Source organism: Protopterus annectens, chromosome 5.part1 (genome assembly GCF_019279795.1).
Source record: "Protopterus annectens isolate FY-2018-M chromosome 5.part1, PAN1.0, whole genome shotgun sequence".
Lineage (NCBI taxonomy): Eukaryota > Metazoa > Chordata > Ceratodontiformes > Protopteridae > Protopterus > Protopterus annectens.
In genome coordinates this window covers 174,573,713-174,597,614 of record NC_056736.1, presented here as the reverse complement: position 1 = coordinate 174,597,614, position 23,902 = coordinate 174,573,713, and positions in this window count along the sequence as shown.

The following is a 23,902-nucleotide window of genomic DNA, read 5'->3' as shown; positions in this document are numbered from 1 at the left end:
ATCTTTTGATAACAGTTACATAGTCTATTACCATAACAGTGTTAGTCTTCAGTAATATTTACATTTAGATTTCTCCATTGTTTGATGATTATAGAAACCACAGTATTTAGGAGCAAAAACAATGTTCTTCCATAGCTGATAGGACTACATTTGTCAGTATAATGTTTAGGACCCAAAATATGTAATTACTCATGGGGGGGTAGGGTCTTCTTTATAGCATGTTCTACTACATTCTATACAAATTTCCATACAGCTAAGGCATTAGGACAGAGTACAGGTAAGTGAATGTAGGTGGCCTTCTCATCCCAACATCTCCAGCACCCCTCACTACCCCCAGTCCTAGATTTGAGCTGGAGAGGGAGTAGAGCACTTGAAATGTAATTTTCTGAAGTGCACTAAAAAGGATACATGGGTAACTCTCCAGTTGTCATTGTTGTCATAGCTCTCCACCAAACATTAGGACTCATGGGGCCTTTTAATAATTTTTCCCAAGTGACTTTGTCCTTATCAAATATGTGAGGATTATAGCCATCCAAATCATGATAAAGCAATAACAGCAGTTCAGGTTTGTGAGTACCTTTCTTATAGTCCCAACTTACTACATCTTCTAGTTTGGCCTTCTATTCGAACTATCACATTATGCCAAATGTTGCCCAGGTACTGGTTTCCTAAAATTGCAAGTTATGCTTCATTAAAAGTGTAAGCATAACCTTTTCCAAGGTCCCACACTTTCCTTTCTCTCTATCTCTTTCTCTGCTAACATGAAAAGTGCTGGTTTAGATCTAGGTGGGTTTCTAAAAATAGCCAAATCAGTCTGGGCTTGGCTGGAGCTATTACAAACTGGGTAAGGCCTGCTGCTCTGATATATCAATATCGGTCATGTAAGCCTAAGCCCCTAAATTATTTTGTTGTCATGAGCTTCTTTCTAACTAGCCTTTGGCATTTTTCATCCCATACATAGTCCATGTTTTATTGTTTTTTTTAGTGTTAGGATATGTGGATTTTTGGCATGGTGGAAATACACCTAGCCACATGTAAGAACTTAGAAACCAGACACATTTGGATGGCTGCAATTTTTGACAGAAAGGAAAGACTTAATGTGAAACACATTTAAATTCTTCCTAGAGTGAGCTATTGCAGACTTTAGATTAACTTGTATAATTGTTCTATTTAACTGTCTGAATTAGATCCTTAAGTAGGTCTGTGTTGTTGAATATTTTATGTCCTGTTGAGAGAAAGAATCTTTCAAGGTTAAACACTGTGAACTTAATGGGAAGATGACAGTTTTTGAACAAATGACTGTGAGGCCAGAAAACTGACTAAAGTAATTGAATAGTTCCATAATTTGGGGAAGAGTGTCTTCGGGGGCTGCTTAACCAAAGGGTGGAGTCATTGACATACCAGGAGTCTGTTAATGTATATTGTCCCAAAGAATGAATACCCAAATGTTGGCAGATTTCTTTAATATACACACTTAGACTTTCAACTGCTAGGATGAATAGAGAAAAATAGCCATCCTTGTCTCTTCCCCATGTGAAAGGTAAATGGATTGGAACAGAGGGATTGGTGATTACATGGGCAATAGGTTTAAGGTGAATCAGCTAGCTTCATGCTAGGAAGGGTTCCTTGGATTCTATACTCTTCCAGAACCCACCACAGATAAACCAATTTAAGTGAACTGACAGTCTTGTAAGCATCTACAAATTGCAAAACCACAGGGAAACACTTAGCTCCACAATCTGCTTGTTAGTGAGGTGAAAATGAATTAATCCAGGGGATATGCTGTCTGCCCGAGGCAAAACCTAGCTATGTTTCAGCCACTAACAAGGGAATAACTTTCCATAAAACACACACAGAGACTGGAGTAAGCAGTCACTATCCAAACTGCTGAATTAAATACAATTCAGTAAAGCAATTAGAACTAATAAATCAAATAACATTTAGAATAAGAACATATATAACTGGAAAATAATATATAAATTTCAACTACCGCTATAACACTAATATCACAACTAATGTTATGCATATAAATCCAATTCCATGTTAAGACCATCACATTATTAGAAGGGTATGTACATAATCAACACATTGTTTTACATATGGCTTGTTTATTAGAGTAAAAATAAATCACTAGTAGTAGATTGTTGAGTCTCACATTTCTAACATCACCTAAATGTTCCATAATCCTTTTCTTAACCATCCATCTGGTTTGTCTGATATACCATTTAATGGGCTGACAACTACATCTGATGGCATAAACAACCCATTAATCAAGCTCCCTGAGATGTTTTTAACCTTATTACATATCTTGCATCTTCCACACCTGTAGGTGCCCACTATGCTACCATTATCATTAGCTCTATTGGTGGCCTTCACATTGAATAACCCCACCTCATCATCCTGTTTGATGGTTGGCCAAAGTCTATGTACAAAGGCTTTCAAAGTCCCTGAAAAAGGAGAAACTTTATTAACAGAAAACATGTCATCCTCAGAAACTTTCTTGGAACCATTATGCTTATAGACTTTCCTACATCCTGATGATCCAAAGTTGTCTTATCATAAACATTACCACTGATGCATTTATATTCTCCAAAAGGTAGAGAATTTAATAAGTGTTCTGGGTGCATAACCTTCCATAGCCTGCTAGCAAGGACCTTCACCAAAATCTTCATTTTGTCAGTGTTAATGAGATTGTTCTATTGCTTTGGGGAAGTATGGGATCTTTTCCTTCTTTGAGGAAGGTAACAATGTTCCCTAGTCTCACTGTTGATGGAAGAATTCCATAAGGTAGACTAGTATTGAACATGGTTAGCATCCCTTGTACTAAATCTTCTTTCAGCATTTTGTAAATGTCTGTTTTTAACCCATCTGGTCTGGGAGCTATTCATGATTTAAGAGACATTAGTGCCTGCTGAATCTCAATCAGAGAGAAGGGTACATTTCAAATTTTTAATTGCTTTGGATCAATTTTGGGCCATATTATTTTTGCAATAAATCTTGCCCAAAATGTCAGATCCAAAACATCAGTGGGATGATAGAGAGATTTATTAAAGTTTAGCATGACTTGATTAATAGCTTGAGCTGAACGTTGCAAATTGCATTGCTTGTCCTTTAAACAGAGAATGGCCTATCCCTGTTTCCTCATCTTGAGTCTATGTGAAAGTGATTTGGGAGAGTTAATCTGTTATGCCAGAAGGAATACTTTAATACACTCCCAGATTTTATGTTGCATGCTTTACTTTAAATTACCTGCTTTTTTCTCTTAAGAGAATATATTTCTTTACAGAGGATCTGACATTTGTGCCCAGACCATCTGTAAATGCTCACTGCCTGCCCATTCCTGTCTCATTATCTTGTAAGGCATGACTATTCTTATCCTGTTCAGTTCCTTTTAGTGATTTAGCATGGGAGGCCAAATTTAATTTAAAACTGTCCAACAGCTGCCAGGAGGAGTTTTTAATGGCATTATTATCTAACCAGAACCCTCAATCCAATGACTTTATACTAAATACACTATTCGTTTTTCATAATAATAGAGGGTTGAGCCTCCATTTGGGTGATGTTGGGGCCCAAGCTACTTTCAAAAGTTCCATGATCACTGCACTATGATCAGAGAGAACATTGGGTATTATGTCATTGCAGGAACATCATCAACCCTTTGATAGATTAAAAGAAAGGTATCAATTCTGCTGGCTGAGCATGTTTGTGGTTTATAGTAAATAAAATTCTTTACATTTGTTTTACTCAAATGATTTTTATTTTGATGAAATAACATAATTTAATACATTCATAACATTCAATAACTATTTACAGTATTTATTTATTTATTATTTTATTTTATTTTTATTTTACATTTGTTAAACGGGAGAGTCCAGCTGGATACATGTCCATTTTCAGCAGAGGCCCGGGGAGAAAAGCTCCAGGTTAGTAGACAAACAGTTAAACACATTATAAGAAAGTTATACAGTTACAATACAACATTCAGTATAAAAAATAGTTATGTTACTGTACAATAAACATACATTTAAACATTTAAACAAAGAAGCAAAAGTAAGAGGGTGGAAATAGATCTGTTTCAATTACATAATGCATAGATTAAGGTGCACAGTAGCTAAGCATATCCAGAGAATGTAGAAAGGGCTAACCTGGTTTGGAACAGGAACATTGCCAGTGTGATTTGAGATATAGTTTAAGATTTTTTTTGACTTGTGAGAAAGATAGTTCTAAAGTGAGAAAGGAAGGCAGTGACTTCGAGATTTTTCCTACATAGTTAGAGTATAGTGATTCACCAGCAGTATTATTGGATTTGGATGTTTGGACTAATAGTTTATTGGAGGATCGAAGTGATAGCAAGTTATTATAGGGGTTAATGATACATTTACGAGCAAGTGTTTTTTCAGGATGTTGAAGAATTTGATGGGCTATTTTGAGCTGGCTATAGTGAAGTAGGCTAGTGCATTCTAGCCACCCCAGGTGCTTCAGGTTAAAACAGTGGTGGTGAATTTAAATTCAGCCTGACAAAAAGGATTCAGATAAAAACATCTGCAGTTAAATAATAAGTTAATATATAAACTATGATAGGAAGAGTTTGGTTCCATCTGTAGGGTATCAATCAAATTCAAAACTTTTCTCCATGGACTACTAACCAATGGCTTAGGAAAAGTTCTTAACTCTTTAGTTCTTTTCTCCATTAGTATGCATTTCAGTGATGATAGGAATTCCTCCATTGCAGGGGCTACACTAGAGTTCCATTTTCTAGTTATACATTTCTTGGCTATTGCTAACATTGTCCACAACAAATACACATCATCTTTCTTCATATTATTACTATTAACAACATTCAATAAAATTAAAGACTTTATCAAAACAAATATATCAGCACAGATAGCTTGAAGAAATGTGTTAATCTCATTCCAATATGGTTTAATATTAGTACAGTCATAAAAAATATGAGACCAGTCAGCATTAGTGGACAGATGACATCTCCAACATAACTTGCTGTTTGAAGGGTTCATTTTTGAGAGTTTCTCAGATGTCAAAAAGGATCTGAAATGTCCAATGAAAACTTCTCCAAAATTGTGAGTAAAAAGTTAATTTAACTGAAAATAAAATGTCTGTTTTATCTTCCATTGATAATGATACTTGAAACCCTTTAGTTAGGTATTGCCAGTACGAATCTTTAGAAGCTGTCTTATAGACAATTAAAGTGTCATATGGCTATGATAATTCAATCATAACATTGATATTATTATATAGAATTCCAAAAATCCAGTTTATAATTTCCGGTATGGTTTTGAAGGATGAGTTATGTATTATTCTACACAGATCCTTAGTGTATGCTGTGACACTCTGAAGAACCAACCATTTATTAGGGGATAGGCCATAGACTGACAATATACTTTGTGTGTTCAATGCTTGTTGGTTTTCAATACATTGCAATGAATAAAATAGGTTATTATTTTCCCATAAACCAAAAATCTCTCTGTGTGTTTTATCAGGGAAATCCCTTGTAAATGGTATTAAAAATCTATGCCACAGTTTTACATCTAAATTTGTGCTAATGAATTTTCTAAACACATCAAAAATATTGTTTATTAGTGTTAGTTTAGTTAATTTTGTTGTAGTATACTGTAAATTTAAACTTAAATAGTGCCATATCTTATCTTTGTCAGTTACCAAAGCATTCTTTGATACATAATTTTCATTCATTAGTATAATGGAGTGCAACTGTTTCCAATTGGAAAAGTATGTAGGATGTATCTAGTTCATCACTATTTTAATTATAGATGCTTTTATATAAGTTTCAATCTCTAGGAATTCTAACCCCGCTTATTCCCATTTTCTGATATGATGAGAATATGCCACTCTGTTTCTTTTGGGGTACCATAGGAATTTCATCCTGGTGGAAGTATAAGGGCTTGTTCTATATATAATATTTTAGGTAAGAAAACCATTTTTATCAGTTGTAGCCTATCATCAAATATTATAAACAAATTATTCCATTTGCTTATTAATGTCTTGACTAAGTCTATGGCTTTAGCATAGTTAAGCTGTAAGGTTTCCTCTATATTCTTGCCTAGGACTATTCCTAATTAGTCTAGAGTTGAAACTTGGTTTCCAATAATATGATTAACTGGAACCTGTATGTTCCTTTTTTATTTAATAATAAATATTTTGATTTAGATTTGTTGAAGGAGAGTCCTGAGATTTTTTGGAAATTTGTTGTTACTATATCCACTTCACCTAACACTTCCTTAGAGTTGGGTAAGGTAAGTAAGACATCATCAGCAAACATCATTATTTTAGAAATATATTGGTCATATATATTTATATCTCTCATCTTTGCATTATTATGTATTAAAATGGCAAGTATTTCTATGGCCAGAGCAAATTGGATAGGGGGCATGGGACATCCTTGTCTAGTACTGCTAGTTATTTGGATTGCTTTGGAAGTAAAGGGACCTAATTTGACATATGCTACATTATTGTCATAGATTTTCTTTATCATTGTTATAAAAAAGGGGGGAAATCAAATAACTGTAAGACTTTAAATAAATAACCCCAACTTAAGCAGTCAAAAGCCTTTTGAATATCTAGACCTATTATCAATGCTTCATGGTTTCCTCTGTTGAGGTAATCTGTCAGAGTTAATACTCTTTTAATATTATCCTGTGCATGCGTGTTATGTATGAAACCAGTTTCGTCTTCATTAATTATTTTATATATGGGTATTTTCAATCTATTGACCGTAATTGACATAAATAGTTTATAATCATTATTCAACAAACAAATTGGTCTATATGAGTTGCAATGATTAGGGTCCTTATTCTCTTTTAATATAGGTGAAATTAGAGAGTATCTCCAAGAAGGAGGGATATTTGATAATGTTTGAACTTCAAGAAAGGTTTTTTGTAGGGGAGAGAGATTATAGAAGAAGGGAACAATCTATAAATTTTGATAATTAAGCCATCTAGTCCAGGTGCCTTATTAGACTTACTTTCTTTAATCCCATCTATAATTTCCTTTTGAGAAATAGACTTTTATAGATCTATCTTAAGTTCCATAGGAATTCTTATGTTGTGAACTATATTCTCTAACTTCTCACATTCATTTGTACTTATTTTATCTTTATAATGCTCTGGATAATGATAATCAAAAGCCTCCAGAATGTCCACTATGTCTGAGAATTTTTTTCTTTTTCCCTTCATGAAAATACTATCAATGTTATTTATTTTTGATTGTATTTTAACCTTCATAGATAGGTTATGAAGATGCTTAGGAGTGGTAGCATAAGAATTTAATTTCAGTTTTTCCATTGCTAAATTAGTTTTATGGGATAATATTTCATTGTATTTCTTATTTGCTTCTTCTATTTTCTTCTTATTATCTGTAGCAATTAAGTTTTGATTAGATTTAAGAGATAATATTTGATTTTGGAGTTGCTGTAACTCCGAGTCCCATTCTTTAATTTTATTTTTGTACCAGCTAATGGTTTTACCATATAGATATGCCTTAAGAGAATGCTAAACCATAATTGTGTTTGCTTCAGGTTTATAATTGATATCTAAGAAAAGCTGAAGTTCAAAAGTTATCCAATAGTTAAAGTCTTTAATTTTTGTGATACATGAAGGAATCCTTGAAGTAATAACTAATTGATTGAATTCCAAGTGTATTGTTAACAGCAGGGAATTATGATTTGTAAAGGGATAAGGTTGTATTGAAAAATTCAAGATTTTAGAATAAAGATCTTGTGAGATATAAATTTTGTCTATTCTAGTTTGGGTACCATGTCTATAGTCCTGTTGTGAGAATAGTAAAAAATTGTGTCCCAAAGCATTAAAGGTATCTTTTAATTTAAACATTTCTGTCCATTTTTTAATTGTTTGGTTGAGGACAATAGTCTAGGAGATTTTCTATTGGTAGTTTCTGTAATATCTGTGATACAATTGAAATCACCTCCTAGTATAATATTACCTTTAGAAGTAGTTGTAATAAAGTCTAAATGTTTCTTAGCTAGTCCAACCCCCATACCTGGGAACCAGTATAAATTAACCAGGGTCCAAATTCTATTATTAAACTTAAGTATAGCTAAGACCATGAATCCATCATTATCTACATGTTTGTAAATGATTTGGGGATTTAAAAAAGTATTTTTCCATAGAATTGTTACTCCTCTGGTCTTATTTTTATAAGACGATTGAGCAAGTATTGTGTATTCCTTAGGGTCCCATATAAATGTGTCATTTATTTTAAAGTGTGTCTCTTGGAGAAAATCGTCTTAAGCCTTGTTTAGTTTAAGATACCTTATTAGGTTGGCTCTCTTATATGGGTTGTTTAAGCCATTAGTATTTAAGGATATGAAAGTTAAATCCATATCAGAATTCTTTAAAGATAAATAATAAAGGGACTTGTATTAATAGAATCTTGTATACATAATATTCTTCCTGAATAGACAATAGAATATCAATTATTGTATTTCTATTTATCTCAATGCAAATAACTTTCCTCATGAAAAATAAAAGTAAAACAATTGTGTCAGGCATTTCAAAACTAGAAAAACAGTTAAATAACAAAAAATTAGCATATTTCACTCAATCAACTTTAATACACCCTGTACATGGAATGAGATACATTCCTAGTCTAGCAAACAAAACTAAATCTGCTAGACTACCTATCCCAACCATCAACCTTTGTTGGTTTGTGCCCATGAAAACAAAGTAAAAAATGGAGAATATACTATAAATTAAAGGAAAATAGTAATGATAAACAGCTAATCAGATAGTGATTCCAGTTAGGGTTTAGAGAAGAGTTACATACACTATTATTGAAACATTAAACAGTTATACAGTAATTATTCACTAAGGAAGCAAGAGATATATTAGGATATATATAATCTGAATTTAGTGTTTAATAGACTAAGGAAACATTAGCTTTATTAGCAATCTAAATGATTACACAAAATAGCTAAGCATGTCATCTGTATTAGTTCTAATAAAAACTTCAAAATGGCAGAACAAATCTAAGAATCATTTAGCATTTGCATTTACTTGCCCTCTGAATAAATATTATCATGACAAACTCCCACTAAATAAAAACTTTATGAAAACTGGGTGTTAGCACACAGTGAGTGTGTGTCATTCCCAAAAGATGTTAACATAGATTTTTAGAAATATTCCATAAGAGATGTTTGTCCTTAATTATCTACTAAACTTTTGGAATAGCAGATTTTTAAATAACTGACTAAAATCAATAATAATTAACTGGCATCAGTTTAAATGACAAAAATTAGTAAAAAAAACATTATTTATATAAAGCTTACTATGGATAACAGGTCCTAAAAGTGAAGGACTCAAAGACAAAATTAAGATAGAGATAGCTGTAAATATCTACCATAGTAATAGGGTAATACTTAAACTCATAACTTGTTTGTTGTGTTATCACAAGTCATGGATATTTCTGAGCTCTTTTCCTGTCATAAGTTGCTAATATACTAAAAAACACAACTTTATAACTGAAAACATGACATCTGAAATATAAATAATATCTAGGATACAATAGGGAAATCAACATATTAAATGCAAAATAATTATATTTCAATCAAAAATATTCATACATATATTTGCTAGGATTTAGTATGGTGTTTGAGTATCCTTGTAGTTATTACCATTAGTCATAAGCATTTCCTGTAAATGTATAAGCCTACACTAAACACTTGCTAACTGCATAGGAAAGTTATTTATAAAGATCTATTTATAAAAAAAACTCCAGTATATTCACTAGAAATAGTAGCTATAATTAACTGTTTACAAGAAAAAAAAATAATATTTCTGTATATATTTGATCACAAAATATAGTCACTATTATAAAAGGGAACCATGAATGTGTTTGCAGACAGTGCATCTAATAATTCTTATAAAAGAAGCCTACTATGCTATATTAAAGCCATAACTGACGACATAGTGATTAAACAAAGGAAACCATGGGCAAATCTTCAATATACCACAACCATGGAGTTGGTTATTGCAATTATACAATGACATTATTTAAGAAAAATACTTACTTTTCTTAAATAATGTCTTTGTATAAAGGCGGATTACTGTTCTTCTGCCAGTTGTGGTATACTGCTTCTTCATTTTGATGTGCTGCACCTGCGTATGGGACTTGCGTTCCCATGCATACCCAGAGAAAAGAAAGTCTCTGTTGTTTCGTTTTCTCTTTTTTTTTAATTGTAAAAAAAAAGGTTTAGGAAACTTTATACCAACGGAAAAAAATCTGGGTGACTGGACCTTTTTCCGCTGGTGTATTGTGGGATTTACAATGGGCATGCTGGTTGGGCTGGGCCAATCAATGTGCACATTTTTTAATAGTAATAGGGAGTCATTGTATAATAACCAATCAGAGACTTGACATTCACAATTAGGCTTGCATATGCACATTAGATGTAATGTAATCTGATCTGCATGCTTAGAATGCATGATGTGAAGAGCTAAGTAAGAAAGCTTCACTTCTTAAATTTCAAACTGACATTTTCCCACCCAGCACGCTACACAGTGCCATTTCCTGACCTCACTTTAACTGTATCACAAAGTCTGATTATTTACAATAACGAATGCAAAGTTTAACTGTCCGATACTTCCAAACAGTAAAATAACATTCAATGCCAATGAGAGAGAAAACAGAACTTTAACATTAAACTCTACAGGAAACATAACTTGTAACCATTTAAATACCTTGTGCCATAAAACATATAAGCATATAACTGTCAGAGAGACCCAATTTATGTCAAAAGCCAACCAACAGCTTTTTGTTCACATAGGTACCAATATATATTCTGAAACAATCAGAAGTTATAAATATTAAAGAAATTAGTTAATATATACTAAATCATAGATATGCCCTCCAAAACAGCTTTGATAAATTAATCTAAGCAGTGACTATGCCTGTGTAATAACTCAGAAGAACGTTTAGCAGGGCAAAGGGCTATATGTTATTTGAAATAAAGCATGTCATCTAAAGGTCATAAAAGCAAAGATAGCTTACTGTTCAATTATATCACTCAAGAAACCAGTAATATTATAGTAATATATTAAAAGCATATTGGGGAGGCAATGCTAATAACTACCTGGAATCTGTTGAACTAAAATGGATATTTAGGCTACATGCACATATTTATCCAGGTCTCAATAGCTATATGAGTATTAAGCCTGTGTTAGAGGTACAGTCCTTTAAATAAGTTACTTGCAACAATATTATAATTGTCTAATGACGTGTTTATCGGTTTTAATTTATATTTAATTAGTACTTTGGGATGCTATTTAAACTGAGTGCCTTACCTTCTATTTTGAAATCTGATAAAGCGTGGTTATTCCATGTGAAAGCGCTTACCTTCTGTTTTACTATTGTAATACACTGGATTTTAGAGCCTTAGTGGTCCTGCTTTGTTCATTTTGATTTATTCTTCATTGTCTTCTGGGATTGGACCTTTGGGCAGCAATGAATACCCTTGTTTTTACAAAAAAAGTATAGAAATGAAAAAGCAAAAAGAGAAAGAAAAGCAATAAGAAAAATATTGTCATGACATACCTTACTTGAAAATTTAGCAAGTATAAAACAAATTAAGGTCCAGTTGCAGTAAATGCTTTGAGAGATTTAGTGGGAACAGCAATCTTTGACTCAGTTATTTGTTTTTTCTTTTTAACATCAGTCTCTTCAGAGATGCAGATTCCCATTCCATATCTTCAAGTAAGGAAATAATGTTATTGTTTTTAATAAAGGCAGTGGCTTCCTCTAGGGCATTAAATTATCTCATTTCATTTTGATATAGAATTTTTGTTCTGTCAGGAAAGACAAGCTGAGTTTTGATGTTATTCTGCTTTAACAGTTTTATTAATGGACAAGCTTTTTTTCTCTAATCCAAAACCCTGCTGGAATAGTCATTATCAAACCTAATTGGGTTTTGATTACATTTTAATGGACTTTTCCTCCAGGCAGATTTTAGGACCAACTCCTTGTCCAAATAAGATAGAAACTTTATGACTATTGATCTGGGAGGAGTAGAGGAGGATGTTGACACTGGCTTTCCTAAAGCTTTATGAGCCCTTTCAATACCAAAGGACAGACCCTTATTTAAATCTAAAATCTCTGGAATCCAGGTATTCAGGAAATGAATGATATATTCTCCCTCAGCTCTCTCAGGGATGCCAATAATCCTTATAGTTGACCTTATCTCCCTGTTTTCCAGGTCATCCACTTTATTGAGAAGCTAAATGTTTTGTATGATGAGAAAATCTTTCTGGCTTTCTTCTTCCTTCAGTCTTCCATCAAGACCATTCAGGGATGCTTCTAAGTGTGCTATTCTAGATTGATGCTGCTGTATAACTTCCTTGAGATAATCTGTTTGTTTCTGACAATTTTCCTTGAGATTTTGTAAATTCTCCTTAAAATCATCCATTCTTATTGAGAGTTCTTGTAGAGCAGATGTCACAAGCTGCATTTCTTTTTTTTAAAGCCATGTCAGAGTGTGAAGTCTTAAAGGTGCTCATCTCCACACATAATGTATTCTCCTTTCTAATTTGACAGGAAAAAACTTTCTGAAGTTCATCAAAGTTACTAATAATATAGTTTATACTTTCATCTATCAATTCTAAGTATTTTTGCTAAAATAAAATAAGTTATTTCCTGTTATTTATACTAGTTTCATGGAGCTCTGAAAAACTGCTGCTATCAGTTGGCCATCTTTGCCCCCAAAAAAAAATGTTTTTCATTTTATGGCAACATTGCCAGGTATCCATTAGATGGAATAATTTCATCCAGGCTTTGATTGCATCCCCATGTCTCCATAAATTAGTGTTTACTGATTTGAGCTTATTTAAAGCATGTTCCAATACAATGTTGAAATTCTTCACCAATAAGCAAAGGGAGATAATGTCTTCCCATGTTTCTTAAGGCTTTATAGAAGGAGTCAGTTGAGGCTAGGTCATTTATATTAGGGTCATACTAATTGCCCCCTGACAAATCTCCTATTAGCATTCCTAACCTGAACAGTATGCACCTACCCTTCCTGTCATTCTGCACACTCTGTTCAACCCCTCCTATTTCCTCACTTATTAGTATTAATACTCATCCTAGCAGCCTTGTTACTAAAGGATCCTGCATACCACCCATATCAGATAGTCACTAGTTCAGACATATTGTCTTTACTGAGTTTGGTTTCCTACAAACAAATAACTCCAGCTTTAAAAGCTATTAGTTCTTTGATGGTACATTTAACTTTTATTTTGGCATTAATGCCTTTTACATTCCAAAAGAGAGTTATTGCACCTTTACTACCATATGAATAAAAAACATTCTCTATAATATAAGAATTCTTGCAGATGCAAAAAGAACAGATCTCCTTGTTAGGTAGCTCAATTGTTAAAGGGTAGGCTGTGTTAACTACTGATATTTTACTGATGTCCAGACCCAGTGGACAGATAAAACACCTATTTAGTCACATCAAACTCCATTACTTGATAAGTAAGGACTACACAAACACTACCACTGCAAAACTGGCTCAAATGGTCCTAGGCCATAAAGACTCCCAAAATACCATGGAGAAAAATCAAGTAAAAACTTATTTTATTTGTAGTACAAAAAGAATAAGCACTTTCATCCTACTTTACAGGACTTCATCAGATTCAACAATAAAATAGCATTGAAAGTGTTTATATAGATGTAAGAATGAGATAAACAAAAGTCATGTATTAAATAAGAACTCTAACTACTTAAAGAAATAGGTACATTATGACATAAATAACTTGTACCAAAATGGTATGATAAAAATCAATTTTCAATTAAAAAAAACATATATTAGCAATTGCATGTTAAGGTACACATTGAAATACATGTGAAAACTGTGTTTCAAAAGGTGTGTATTAAAAATATATATGTACTAAAAAGTGCTGTATGAAGTATTTTGTTATGTTGTATCACCCAGGCTCTAAGTTCTAAGATAGGTTTGAGGGGGATGTAATTGTTAATACCTGGAGGGTTACTGGCATTAAGCCTAAACTGCCAGACCACTTCTTTTTCTTCTAAAAATAGCTTAGTGTTACCACCCCTAGGATTATCAAATACTTTTTCCAGAATGGCAAATTTAAAGGTGTGACAAGTTTTGTTATTCATCAGGTGCCTATGTAAGGCACTATTTGTGTTCTTCTTCCTAATGTTATACATATCCTCATAGATTCTATTCTTTAAAGGTCTTTCAGTTTTCCCAGCATAAAATGCCAGGCATGTGGGGCACAAAGCTAAATATACAACATTATGTGTATTACAGTTCCCTTTCTGAAACTTGATTTTAGTCCTATTTATGTTAGCCTACTGTACATCCAAATTCTCACAAATAAACCCACACTGGTTACATAAACCACATTTTCTTGTACCTTGGGGGCCTCCCTTTGAACTGAGTGGTTTAAAATTCTCAAAACTACTCTTAAGATTAACTTCTGTCTTAAAGTCGGTGAAGTTCCTAATATGTTGTAAATGTCCCCATCGCCCCAAAGGACATTCCAATTATTTTGACACTACTTCTTTAATCACTGTCAAGTAAGGACTGAACATGAGCACCATATCTCTAGAATGCACACTTTCTTTCAAATTTTTACCCCCAGATATCAGTCTGACCTCCAACAGTGGTTTATACTGTAACCCCATTGTGAAAAGATGTAGTGAACAGTCTCATCCACTACATGGGGTGAATACCCTCTTTCTAGAAACATATTCCCCACAACATTTAATTCATTAATGACATCAGTGTATTCAGATGTCATTCTAGCCACCCTAATACACTGGCCTTTAGGTATGCTCTTTTTCTATGACATAGGGTGGCAACTGTTGTACTCTAAGTAGGAGTTGCTAAAAGTGGGTTTGTGGTAGATGATAGATTTAAACACATTCTCTGTGTTGGATATGTGCATGTCCATGTAGGGTGTACCTTTCTCACTACATGAATGAGTGAACTTAAAATAAGGGTAAACACTGTCCAAATATGCTACAAAATGTTTAACTTCCTTTTTATCTCCCTTCCATAAAAAAACAGGTCATCCAAAAATCGGACATAAAGTTTCAGTTTACTTGAAAAAGGACTGTTAAATACATGTCTGTGGTCCCACTGAGTCAAAACAAGATTTGCAAATATGGGGACACAAGATGCCCCCATAGCAACACATTTGATTTGCTTGAAATGCTCTCCTTTAAAGTAGATGAAATTATTGTCTAGGATGGTAGTCATAAATTCCAACAACATTTGAATGTTATCGCTGTCCAGTGTACAGTATATGAACATAGATTCATGGAAAAGTTCCAATCCTACATCCTTAAGTATGGAATTAAACAAGTCAACCACATCAGTGGTTAAAAATAATAAATCCTTCTCCAAAGTTCACCATTAATTCTACCTAAAGAATCCCAGGAGTCTTTTAAAAGGTAGTGGATGTTGTTGTAGGAATGCTTAAGCCAATTACCTATAATGACTCCAAAGGGAAATGTTTTAGACTTACTCCCTGCAACTACTAATCGAAAAGGGGGTTGTGTCACATTTTTGTGAACTTTGGGAATATCAAAGATAGAAGCTAGTAGGGGGTTCTAAACTTTATGGAAATTGTATGTATTCATTGTAATCCTCTGATCTAGCAAATATTCTTCCAACTCCAAATCTATATGTCTGTATGCTATGTATATCTCATTTAGTGATATAGGCTCATATACTTCTAAATTGTTTAGAATGTCATACATCTTGTTTAAGTAATTCATTTGGTTGTACAGCACAATACCCCCTCCTTTGCCGGGTTTCATAACCTTTATATCTGTATCTTGACTTAGTTTCTGAATAGTCTCCCTTTCAGATTTACTCAAGTTATATACCTTTCTCTTTTTCCCTTTTATAGCTTCATAAACCTTGTATATGTCCTCTGTACGTCTGTTTTTCTTTTATTGAAAATTATTTTTTTATTATACCATTTTGGTACAAGTTATTGATGTTGTAATGTACCTATTTCTTTAAGTAGTTAGAGTTCTTAATTAATGCATCACTTGCTTTTACCTCATTTTTAGATCTATATAAGCACTTTCAATGCTATTTTATTGTTGAATCTGATGAAGTCCTGTTAAGCAGGATGAAAGCGCTTATTCCTTTTGTACAACAAATAAAAGTTTTTACTTGATTTTTCTTCATGGTATTTTGGGTGTCTTTATGGCCTAGGACCATCTGAGCCAGTTTTGCAGTGGTAGTGTTTGTGTATTTGTTGCCTTAACTACTGCACTCAGGAATCTGGACTTATTTTGGTAAGTAAGGAGAGAACATCAAGAGGATTTTCTGCCTATCCAAGCATTTGAGGCTATGCATTGCCAAAAATGACTGCTAGAATCCTGTCTTCACCTTTACTGACCCTGGTTGGTGTCACTTTTGTAACTTGCAATCAGTCAGACTGAAGAGCTGAGTGTTCTCACAATCTCTCTGATGTGTTAGAGGGCAGGAAAGTAAATTCCTGTCAGCAAACTTTTAGTATAACAGAGAAATTTTAAGCAAAAACTCAGTGAAAAACAATATACTGTACAAACAAAAGAAAAGGCAGCCTTGCAAGTTAGCATAGTAAAGGCACTGTAACGTAATCGAAAACAGCATAATAGCTGTTACTTCCACATATCGTTAAAATGGTTACAATAACAATTTCCTTTTGAGAAGCTCAACAGTAAGAGCTAGTAGTCATGCTTTGTTGCATCATACAGTTTCTGTTAACTAAGGTGGAGCCAGTCATGATTATTCGCTAATCAAAACAAGAAAAAAATCTATTACATAATTTTCTGTTTCAAAATAAACAAACAAAAAAATATATAATATTCACAAATACTATATATCAATACAAACTGAATGAATTGAAAGCAAAGAAACTATAAATTATATAAATAACCAAAACAATTGCTAGAATCCTGCCTTCATCTTAACTGACCCTCATTGGAATCACTTTTTTTATAACCTAAGTATAATGCATCAGTGGTTAAACTATCTAGTAAATACTAATCAATAAAAGTATAGCTACTTAAATATCCATATAGTAAATACATGTTAAATATACTTTCTTATAAATGTAATAAATATGAAGTTACAATACAAACAGATCCTATACAGTATTGATCAGCATTATATTGACTTTATTTATTTTTGTTTAAAAATATTATAACTCAGTGCAAAATTTAAAAGAAAATACACTGCTGATAGAAATGTGTTTACTGAGGCCAAGGAAACCCAAAGCATTCAATCACAATTGACAGGTTATATCTCTTAATTCTATTACATTCTGCCATTGCACTCCCCTTGGATGTCTACATAGCTTTGCCAATAACATAAATGTAAATACACAGAGAGTGCTACATACCTTAAAACATTTATAAAGTACATTATTGGTAATCTGTCTTGAAAAGTAATACAAATGCTCACAAATTCTTTTATTTAGTATGTGTTCTGTTTTTTTTCTTGTAATACAAAATCAAAACACTGTTGGCAGAAGGCTATGTACATCAGACCACTTGAATCCCAACTGGTGATGGTATGGTTTAGCGATAAAGGTGTTTTGCACATTTGAACAGGTAAAGTGTGTCCATCAAATATGTACATAGAACACACACTAATTGGTGTTAATTAACCTTTTGTTATAGCCTTGAATCCTTCAAATTATTGTCAAACACATTTTAGAGATCTAGAATGAACTACTGAATTAATCTTATCATCAATTTATAATATACTCCAATTGTTTTAATAAGATTTTTAACTTCTTTCAGTTCAATATTATACTGCAGTACTAAGAATGTTTCAAACTTATTATTTTGCTGCATTGTCTTATTTTCTTAAGTAATCCCCTGTCCTACAAGTGTTTTAAATTGGCCTTCTCTCTCAATTAAAACATCTATAAATAAAGGGTTCACAAACTCTTTTGGGCATCCTCATTCTAAAAACATTTTTCAGTATAGCACTTTCTCTAAGGAATATTCCATCATCTGACACTATTCTACTAAATCTAGTAAACTGCCCTTTATCTATGCTTTTATTCTGTGTTATGGGATGATTAATTGTGAAATACAAATAAGAGTTGGAACACATAGGCTTTCTTTCAGAATAGAGAGATCTGGGTCAAAATGGTTCATGATTTTTTAAAAGGTTCTTCTTGGATTGTTAATATATTCAATAAAATCATTTATTTTATCTTTAATTTTCATCTAAAAAGATACAAATGTCATCTAGAAATCTAATATATCAAATCCAACAAGATAAATACCCCAACTTACTGTCCTGTTCCCATTGCCACATACAAGATTACCATAGATGGAGGTGCAAGCTGCAAATACTGATACTACTTCACTTGCATATAATAATCTCCCTCAAAAAACAAATAAATGTACAATAAAATAAGTTCCATAGAATCAGTTAATAGCTGTATATCAGTGGAGCTTAAAAATTCACAATGTACAAGGGCTGCTCTAAATAGATATTGCTGTTCATTATGAGGATACTGTATAACAGACCAATAACAGCCAGTTTTAAAAAATTAGGTTTGCATCCCACACTACATTGTTAATTTTACTCAAAAAAATTCAAGGAGTTTTCCTGTAGATATCTACAGTTATTATAGAAGGGTTTTAAAATACAATGATTGAATACAGCTAGGGAATATGTTTTTACCACTGAGCTGCAACAATAGATCTAAAAGAAAAGTAGAATGTATCATATTCTTTTGAATTCCAAAGATCATAGATACAACAGTATATATGTATATGTATATATATATATATATATATATATATATATATATATATATAAATTACCATAGTGTGCCTTGCATTAAACAGTCTATTAAAAATAAATCTATGTTTATAGACAATACACATTTATTGTCCTTTTGTAATAAACATTTAATCTACATATGTTATGTTATCCATGATCACAAGCCCTCTACCTTTATCTAGTTATATCACTCTTATTTCAAAATCATTTCTTAAGGAGTTCAATAACAATTTTGCTTCAATGTTTAAAGTCTGTGCAAATTTTAATTTACTATTTATATGTATGTAATAAACCTCATGCTCACACACTTTCTCAAAAGATGAAACCAAAGGATTTATGGGGGGTTATAAATACATATTTTCTTAAATCCAGTAGCTGGATGAATACAATCAGCAGGTTTTCCATGAATCATAACTCATAATTCAAATTCTTGTGAACAAACTAAGTTAAAGCCAAATATCAGCTAAATCACTCCTTTTTGTATGTATAAATGAAACCCCCTTCTCAAATAATTTAAAATGACTTGATGTAATTTATAAGTAACTGTAGTTAAAAATACCAAAACCCTTACATTAATATTTGAGAATTATTTAATTTGTGTTTCTCACATTGTTTCAATGCCCACTTCCTCTCTTTCCTCTTTCCTTTAAGTTTGCTGCTTGATATGTATACTGATAGTAATTAATTTACTCCCCTGGGATTGATGGGCTGTTCTCTCTTTTTGTACTATCTGACTGAATCTGCATAAAGGGGGATCTAAATGGTCATAAGTATGAATATGCATAAATTGGGGAATTCTAACAGTCATCAGTATTAAGGTCATTGCCATTCTGGCAAGGATAATCATTGCAATTGTCACTATCAAGTTCATTGTTAACAGTAGTATCATTTATCCTTGTGTCACTATTTTCTAAATCATTGTTTCTTTTCTGATAGTTACTAGCAATGGGATATACTTTATTTGTCTCATATTCTCCAGTATCACTAACTAATTTCTTCTCTTCCCAGATATAATGTGAACAGATTCCTGATCAAGTTTATTAAAAATAGTATTGTATTGTTACCTATTAGACTCAAATAATAAATCCTCTTTAATATATTTGTCCACCAAATCATTAATTTGTCTAGTACTGTCTCTTGTAACTGTTTTCATGCATTCAATACTATACTGATCAAACACAGACAATTCTTTATGGAAATCTGAGTGGCCATCGATCCATTGGGGCATTTGCACATGCTTAAAGCTTGTGATACACTACACTTTGCTGTGAAGGAAAGTTTAGTTTGCTGTTATTTTTTTTTGTATTTCTGTGTATTGCCTTTCTATATTTGTTTGTTTTTACTTTAGTTTGTTTGTTTGCATTTTGTTTTAACAGCATTTTAAAAACTAAAAAAAAGAGAAAAAGACTCTGTTCTCTGTCAGTGAGTCAGGCAGAAATTAGAACTAGAACCATATAATTAAGTAGAGGCTTTCACAAGAGGTTACACTTGTTAAGGTTAATCACTTGTTAACAGAGGGTGGAGCTAGGAAATAAAAATTTAAGGACATGAGTAAAAAACCTTTACCAGCTATTAGTGTTGATTCACACATTTAAAAACATATTATGCATTTGTAGTTTATGATAGCAGAGCTACTTTTTTTTCAAACACATCTAATTGTTGGTATATAAAGAAGCCTTTATCCATTGGTAACATAGCTGCAGATAAATCAAATGTCTTAATTTACTACATGCCCAATACATTGTTAAGTTCCTGATCAAAATTACTATTATGATCTATTTTTTCCCCATAAAACTGGTTTGGGGACAATATTAAAATTTACATTGTACCTTGGTAATGGCAATATTGAATTATATTCTGCTCTGCACCACTGTTCGTACCACTGAAAATATTAAAAGAAATAACATTTTGATTAATATTTGCTCAATAGTGTCAGCACAGTTGCATTATCATTATAGTTAGTCTAAATGGATATTTTTATAATATATAGTTTACTTTTGATTCATTCAAGTTGCATTAACATAATAGTATATATGGATATTATATATTTATTTTTGTTTATTTTGAAATGTAGACTGTTATGCGACTGATGTGTTCAGTTTTGATTTGGGAAAAATCATGTGACTATCAAGATTTTAAATACAGGTGGGTTTCAGCACTTAGTAGTTCTGATGAAGTCTGACATATAGATGAGGTTAAAAGCACTTAACTATTAAATTTCTTTATAGGATCATAAGAAGTTACTAGGCTAATGGCACTGGGGCTCTTACAAGCCTAGCTAGGTTCTACCCTTATTTTCACAAATAGCACCTAATTCCCCTGTCCAACAGGGACACAGGTGGAACCCCCTATGGTGAATTTATGGTTACCCATCCAATCGTTGCATTTGAAGAGGACAAATGAGGTGCTCTGTTTGACATGAAGTCAGAGTCTGTTCCAAAGATATGGTAACCCCTGAGAGACAAATCTGTCCCTCCAGCAGGTTCTATTAATGTCACATACCAGGTTAAGGTCTTTAGAGTGAGTAACCTGTGTATCATTTAACTGGTGGATATGCAGTATTTCCAATAAAGCAGGGTCAGAGATTGCCTTATATGCAAGGCAGAGATCGCCTCTGAGTAGTCTGTATGAAACAGAATAAAGTGGCAGTGATTTCAGATGATCCACATAGGACAGATGCTGAAGACCTTGAATTTTCCTTTTGAGGAACCTTTATGGTCTTTCCAGTTGTTGCAGGTGTTTGGAAAGGTATATACCAAAAGGGGAGCTGTACTCAATTATTGGCCTGATAGGGGAAGTGTACAGGGAGGTTGTAACTTCTTTTTTTTCTGGAGGCAATGCCTTTATTTATGAAAAGAGCAGTATAGAGTGCCTTTCTTACCACTGTGGAGAGATGGTGATCAAAGGTAAGGATTCTGTCAACCTCTATGCCCAGGTCTCCCACCACTGAGTGCATACTTAGGATGTTGCTACTGATGTGGTAGATAGCAGAAGCATCACTCTTACTGAAGGGGAGGATATCACATTTTTTGCATTTAATTTAAGGCCATGACTTTGGCACCAATCATTTGCTTGTGTAAGACCCTCTTGTAGGATGTTGACACCATTTGAAGAGCCTACGATGACTCCTAGTTTGCAGTCATCACAAACATTGTTAAACACAGACTTTTAGTTTTGGCTTGTACTTCAAATAAATATATTCCAAACAGTAGCGGTCCCAGGACTGATACCTGTTGAACACCACTGTTACAGGTCTGCTGTTGGAGGTGGATTCCCCTATTTTGACTATATGTTTTCCATCAGTGAGCCAGTTAGTGACCCATCTAAAGATATAAGGGTTGATACCTAGCTGGGTGAGTTTGTCAGTGATGCCTGAATGACAGATAGTGTCAAAAGCTTTGGCTAAGTCATCACCAACATTTGTGGTTTGATTTTTCTACTTCTGCATAATACACTGCTTCTCTTTTGATTGTGTTTGGGTCAGTTTTGTGAGTTGTTGGCTATGGGTTATTGAGGGATCTCATCAAGAGTTTTTAGGTTATTTATACTTCAATCTAAGTAACTTTCTGCTTTTTCTGCTTCATCTGCTTAACTAAAGTTCAGAGACTATGCATCTTTTCAGACTCTTGGAACAAGGCCAGGAATTGTGGTTGTACATTAAACCCTGATGTTTGAAGTGCTGTAGGGATGGAATAAATGCTTTACACTTAGCCTATAAGCAGGCATTATAATTAGGAGTAAGCAGTACATTTATGCCCTTAATTTGACACTTTGGTCCGAACTCTCTAGCCAGCTTGAGAACTTTTTCTCTGTCCAGGTAATAAAGGCATTTAACAATGAAATAAATAGGAAAGTTAACAACAGCTCTAGCATGTGTCCTTTCTAGCATGAGGACTTGACCTCCCTTTAGTAATATGGCCAGCTTAGTAAAGGAACTTCACCAGGTTTTCCTATTCTACTGATGGTCCACAGATTTTTCTGCTAGGCTCAGTTTTCAATATCATTAATTATGAGTTTCCTGCACCAGTCAGCAAGGTCACCAAGCTGCTTAGAATAGATGTTAATGAAAGCCTGCTGCTCTTTAAGTTCTTGGTGATAAAGATCTAGTTGTTGATGAATGAATATAACCTCAGGTTTTGTCTCCTCTACCGTTGCATTAACTGGGTCATATGGAATTTCCTTTAGCAAGATGGATAAGGCGTATAAAGTGCCTTGTAAGCCTAATCAACATTCTGTGTGGGACTTGATGGAGATCTCCCTTTTGGGGTTGTCACCATCGATACCTTCATGCTTGCATTGTGTCTTGTTGAAGCAGAATCCCAAAATGTCTTCTATAAATTGTGTGACAGTTTGACTGGTGTAATCACTGCAGGGTATCTTGGAAGTAATATAGCAGCATACAAAACATCAATGCAAGTTTTTCTTTGATTTAATCTGCAAACCTCCCAGACTGTTGTAACATATATCAAAACTACATTCAACCACTAGTGCACCCCCCACCTTTTATCTCTACTCAGTTATATCTGTCTGATATCTATCTATATGTATATATATTTTATATACATCTATATATATATATATATATATATATATATATATATATATATATATATATATATACATATATATATATATATATATTTTGTATACATCTATATTATATATATATATATATATATATATATATATATATATATTTTGTATACATATATATTGTATATATATATATATATATATATATATATATATATATATATATATATATATAAATATATATATATATCTATATATATATAAATATATATATATATATATATATATATATATATATATATATATATATATATATGGGTCTAGGACTAAAGCTCGACCGGCCGTTTCACCGAATGTGAAACGGCCAGGCATACTTACGAGAAAGTGTTTTTCACTGAAGAAGCACTTTCGCATAAGTATGCCTGTTGTGGAGATCGCACAACAGTGGAGATAAGGGAAAATTCCCTTTTCCCCACTGTAGTATGACCTTGGAGTGAGAATATAAAAGTAAAGGGGGTGGGGGTGCAGGGGGGGTTGCCCCCCTGCAAAAAC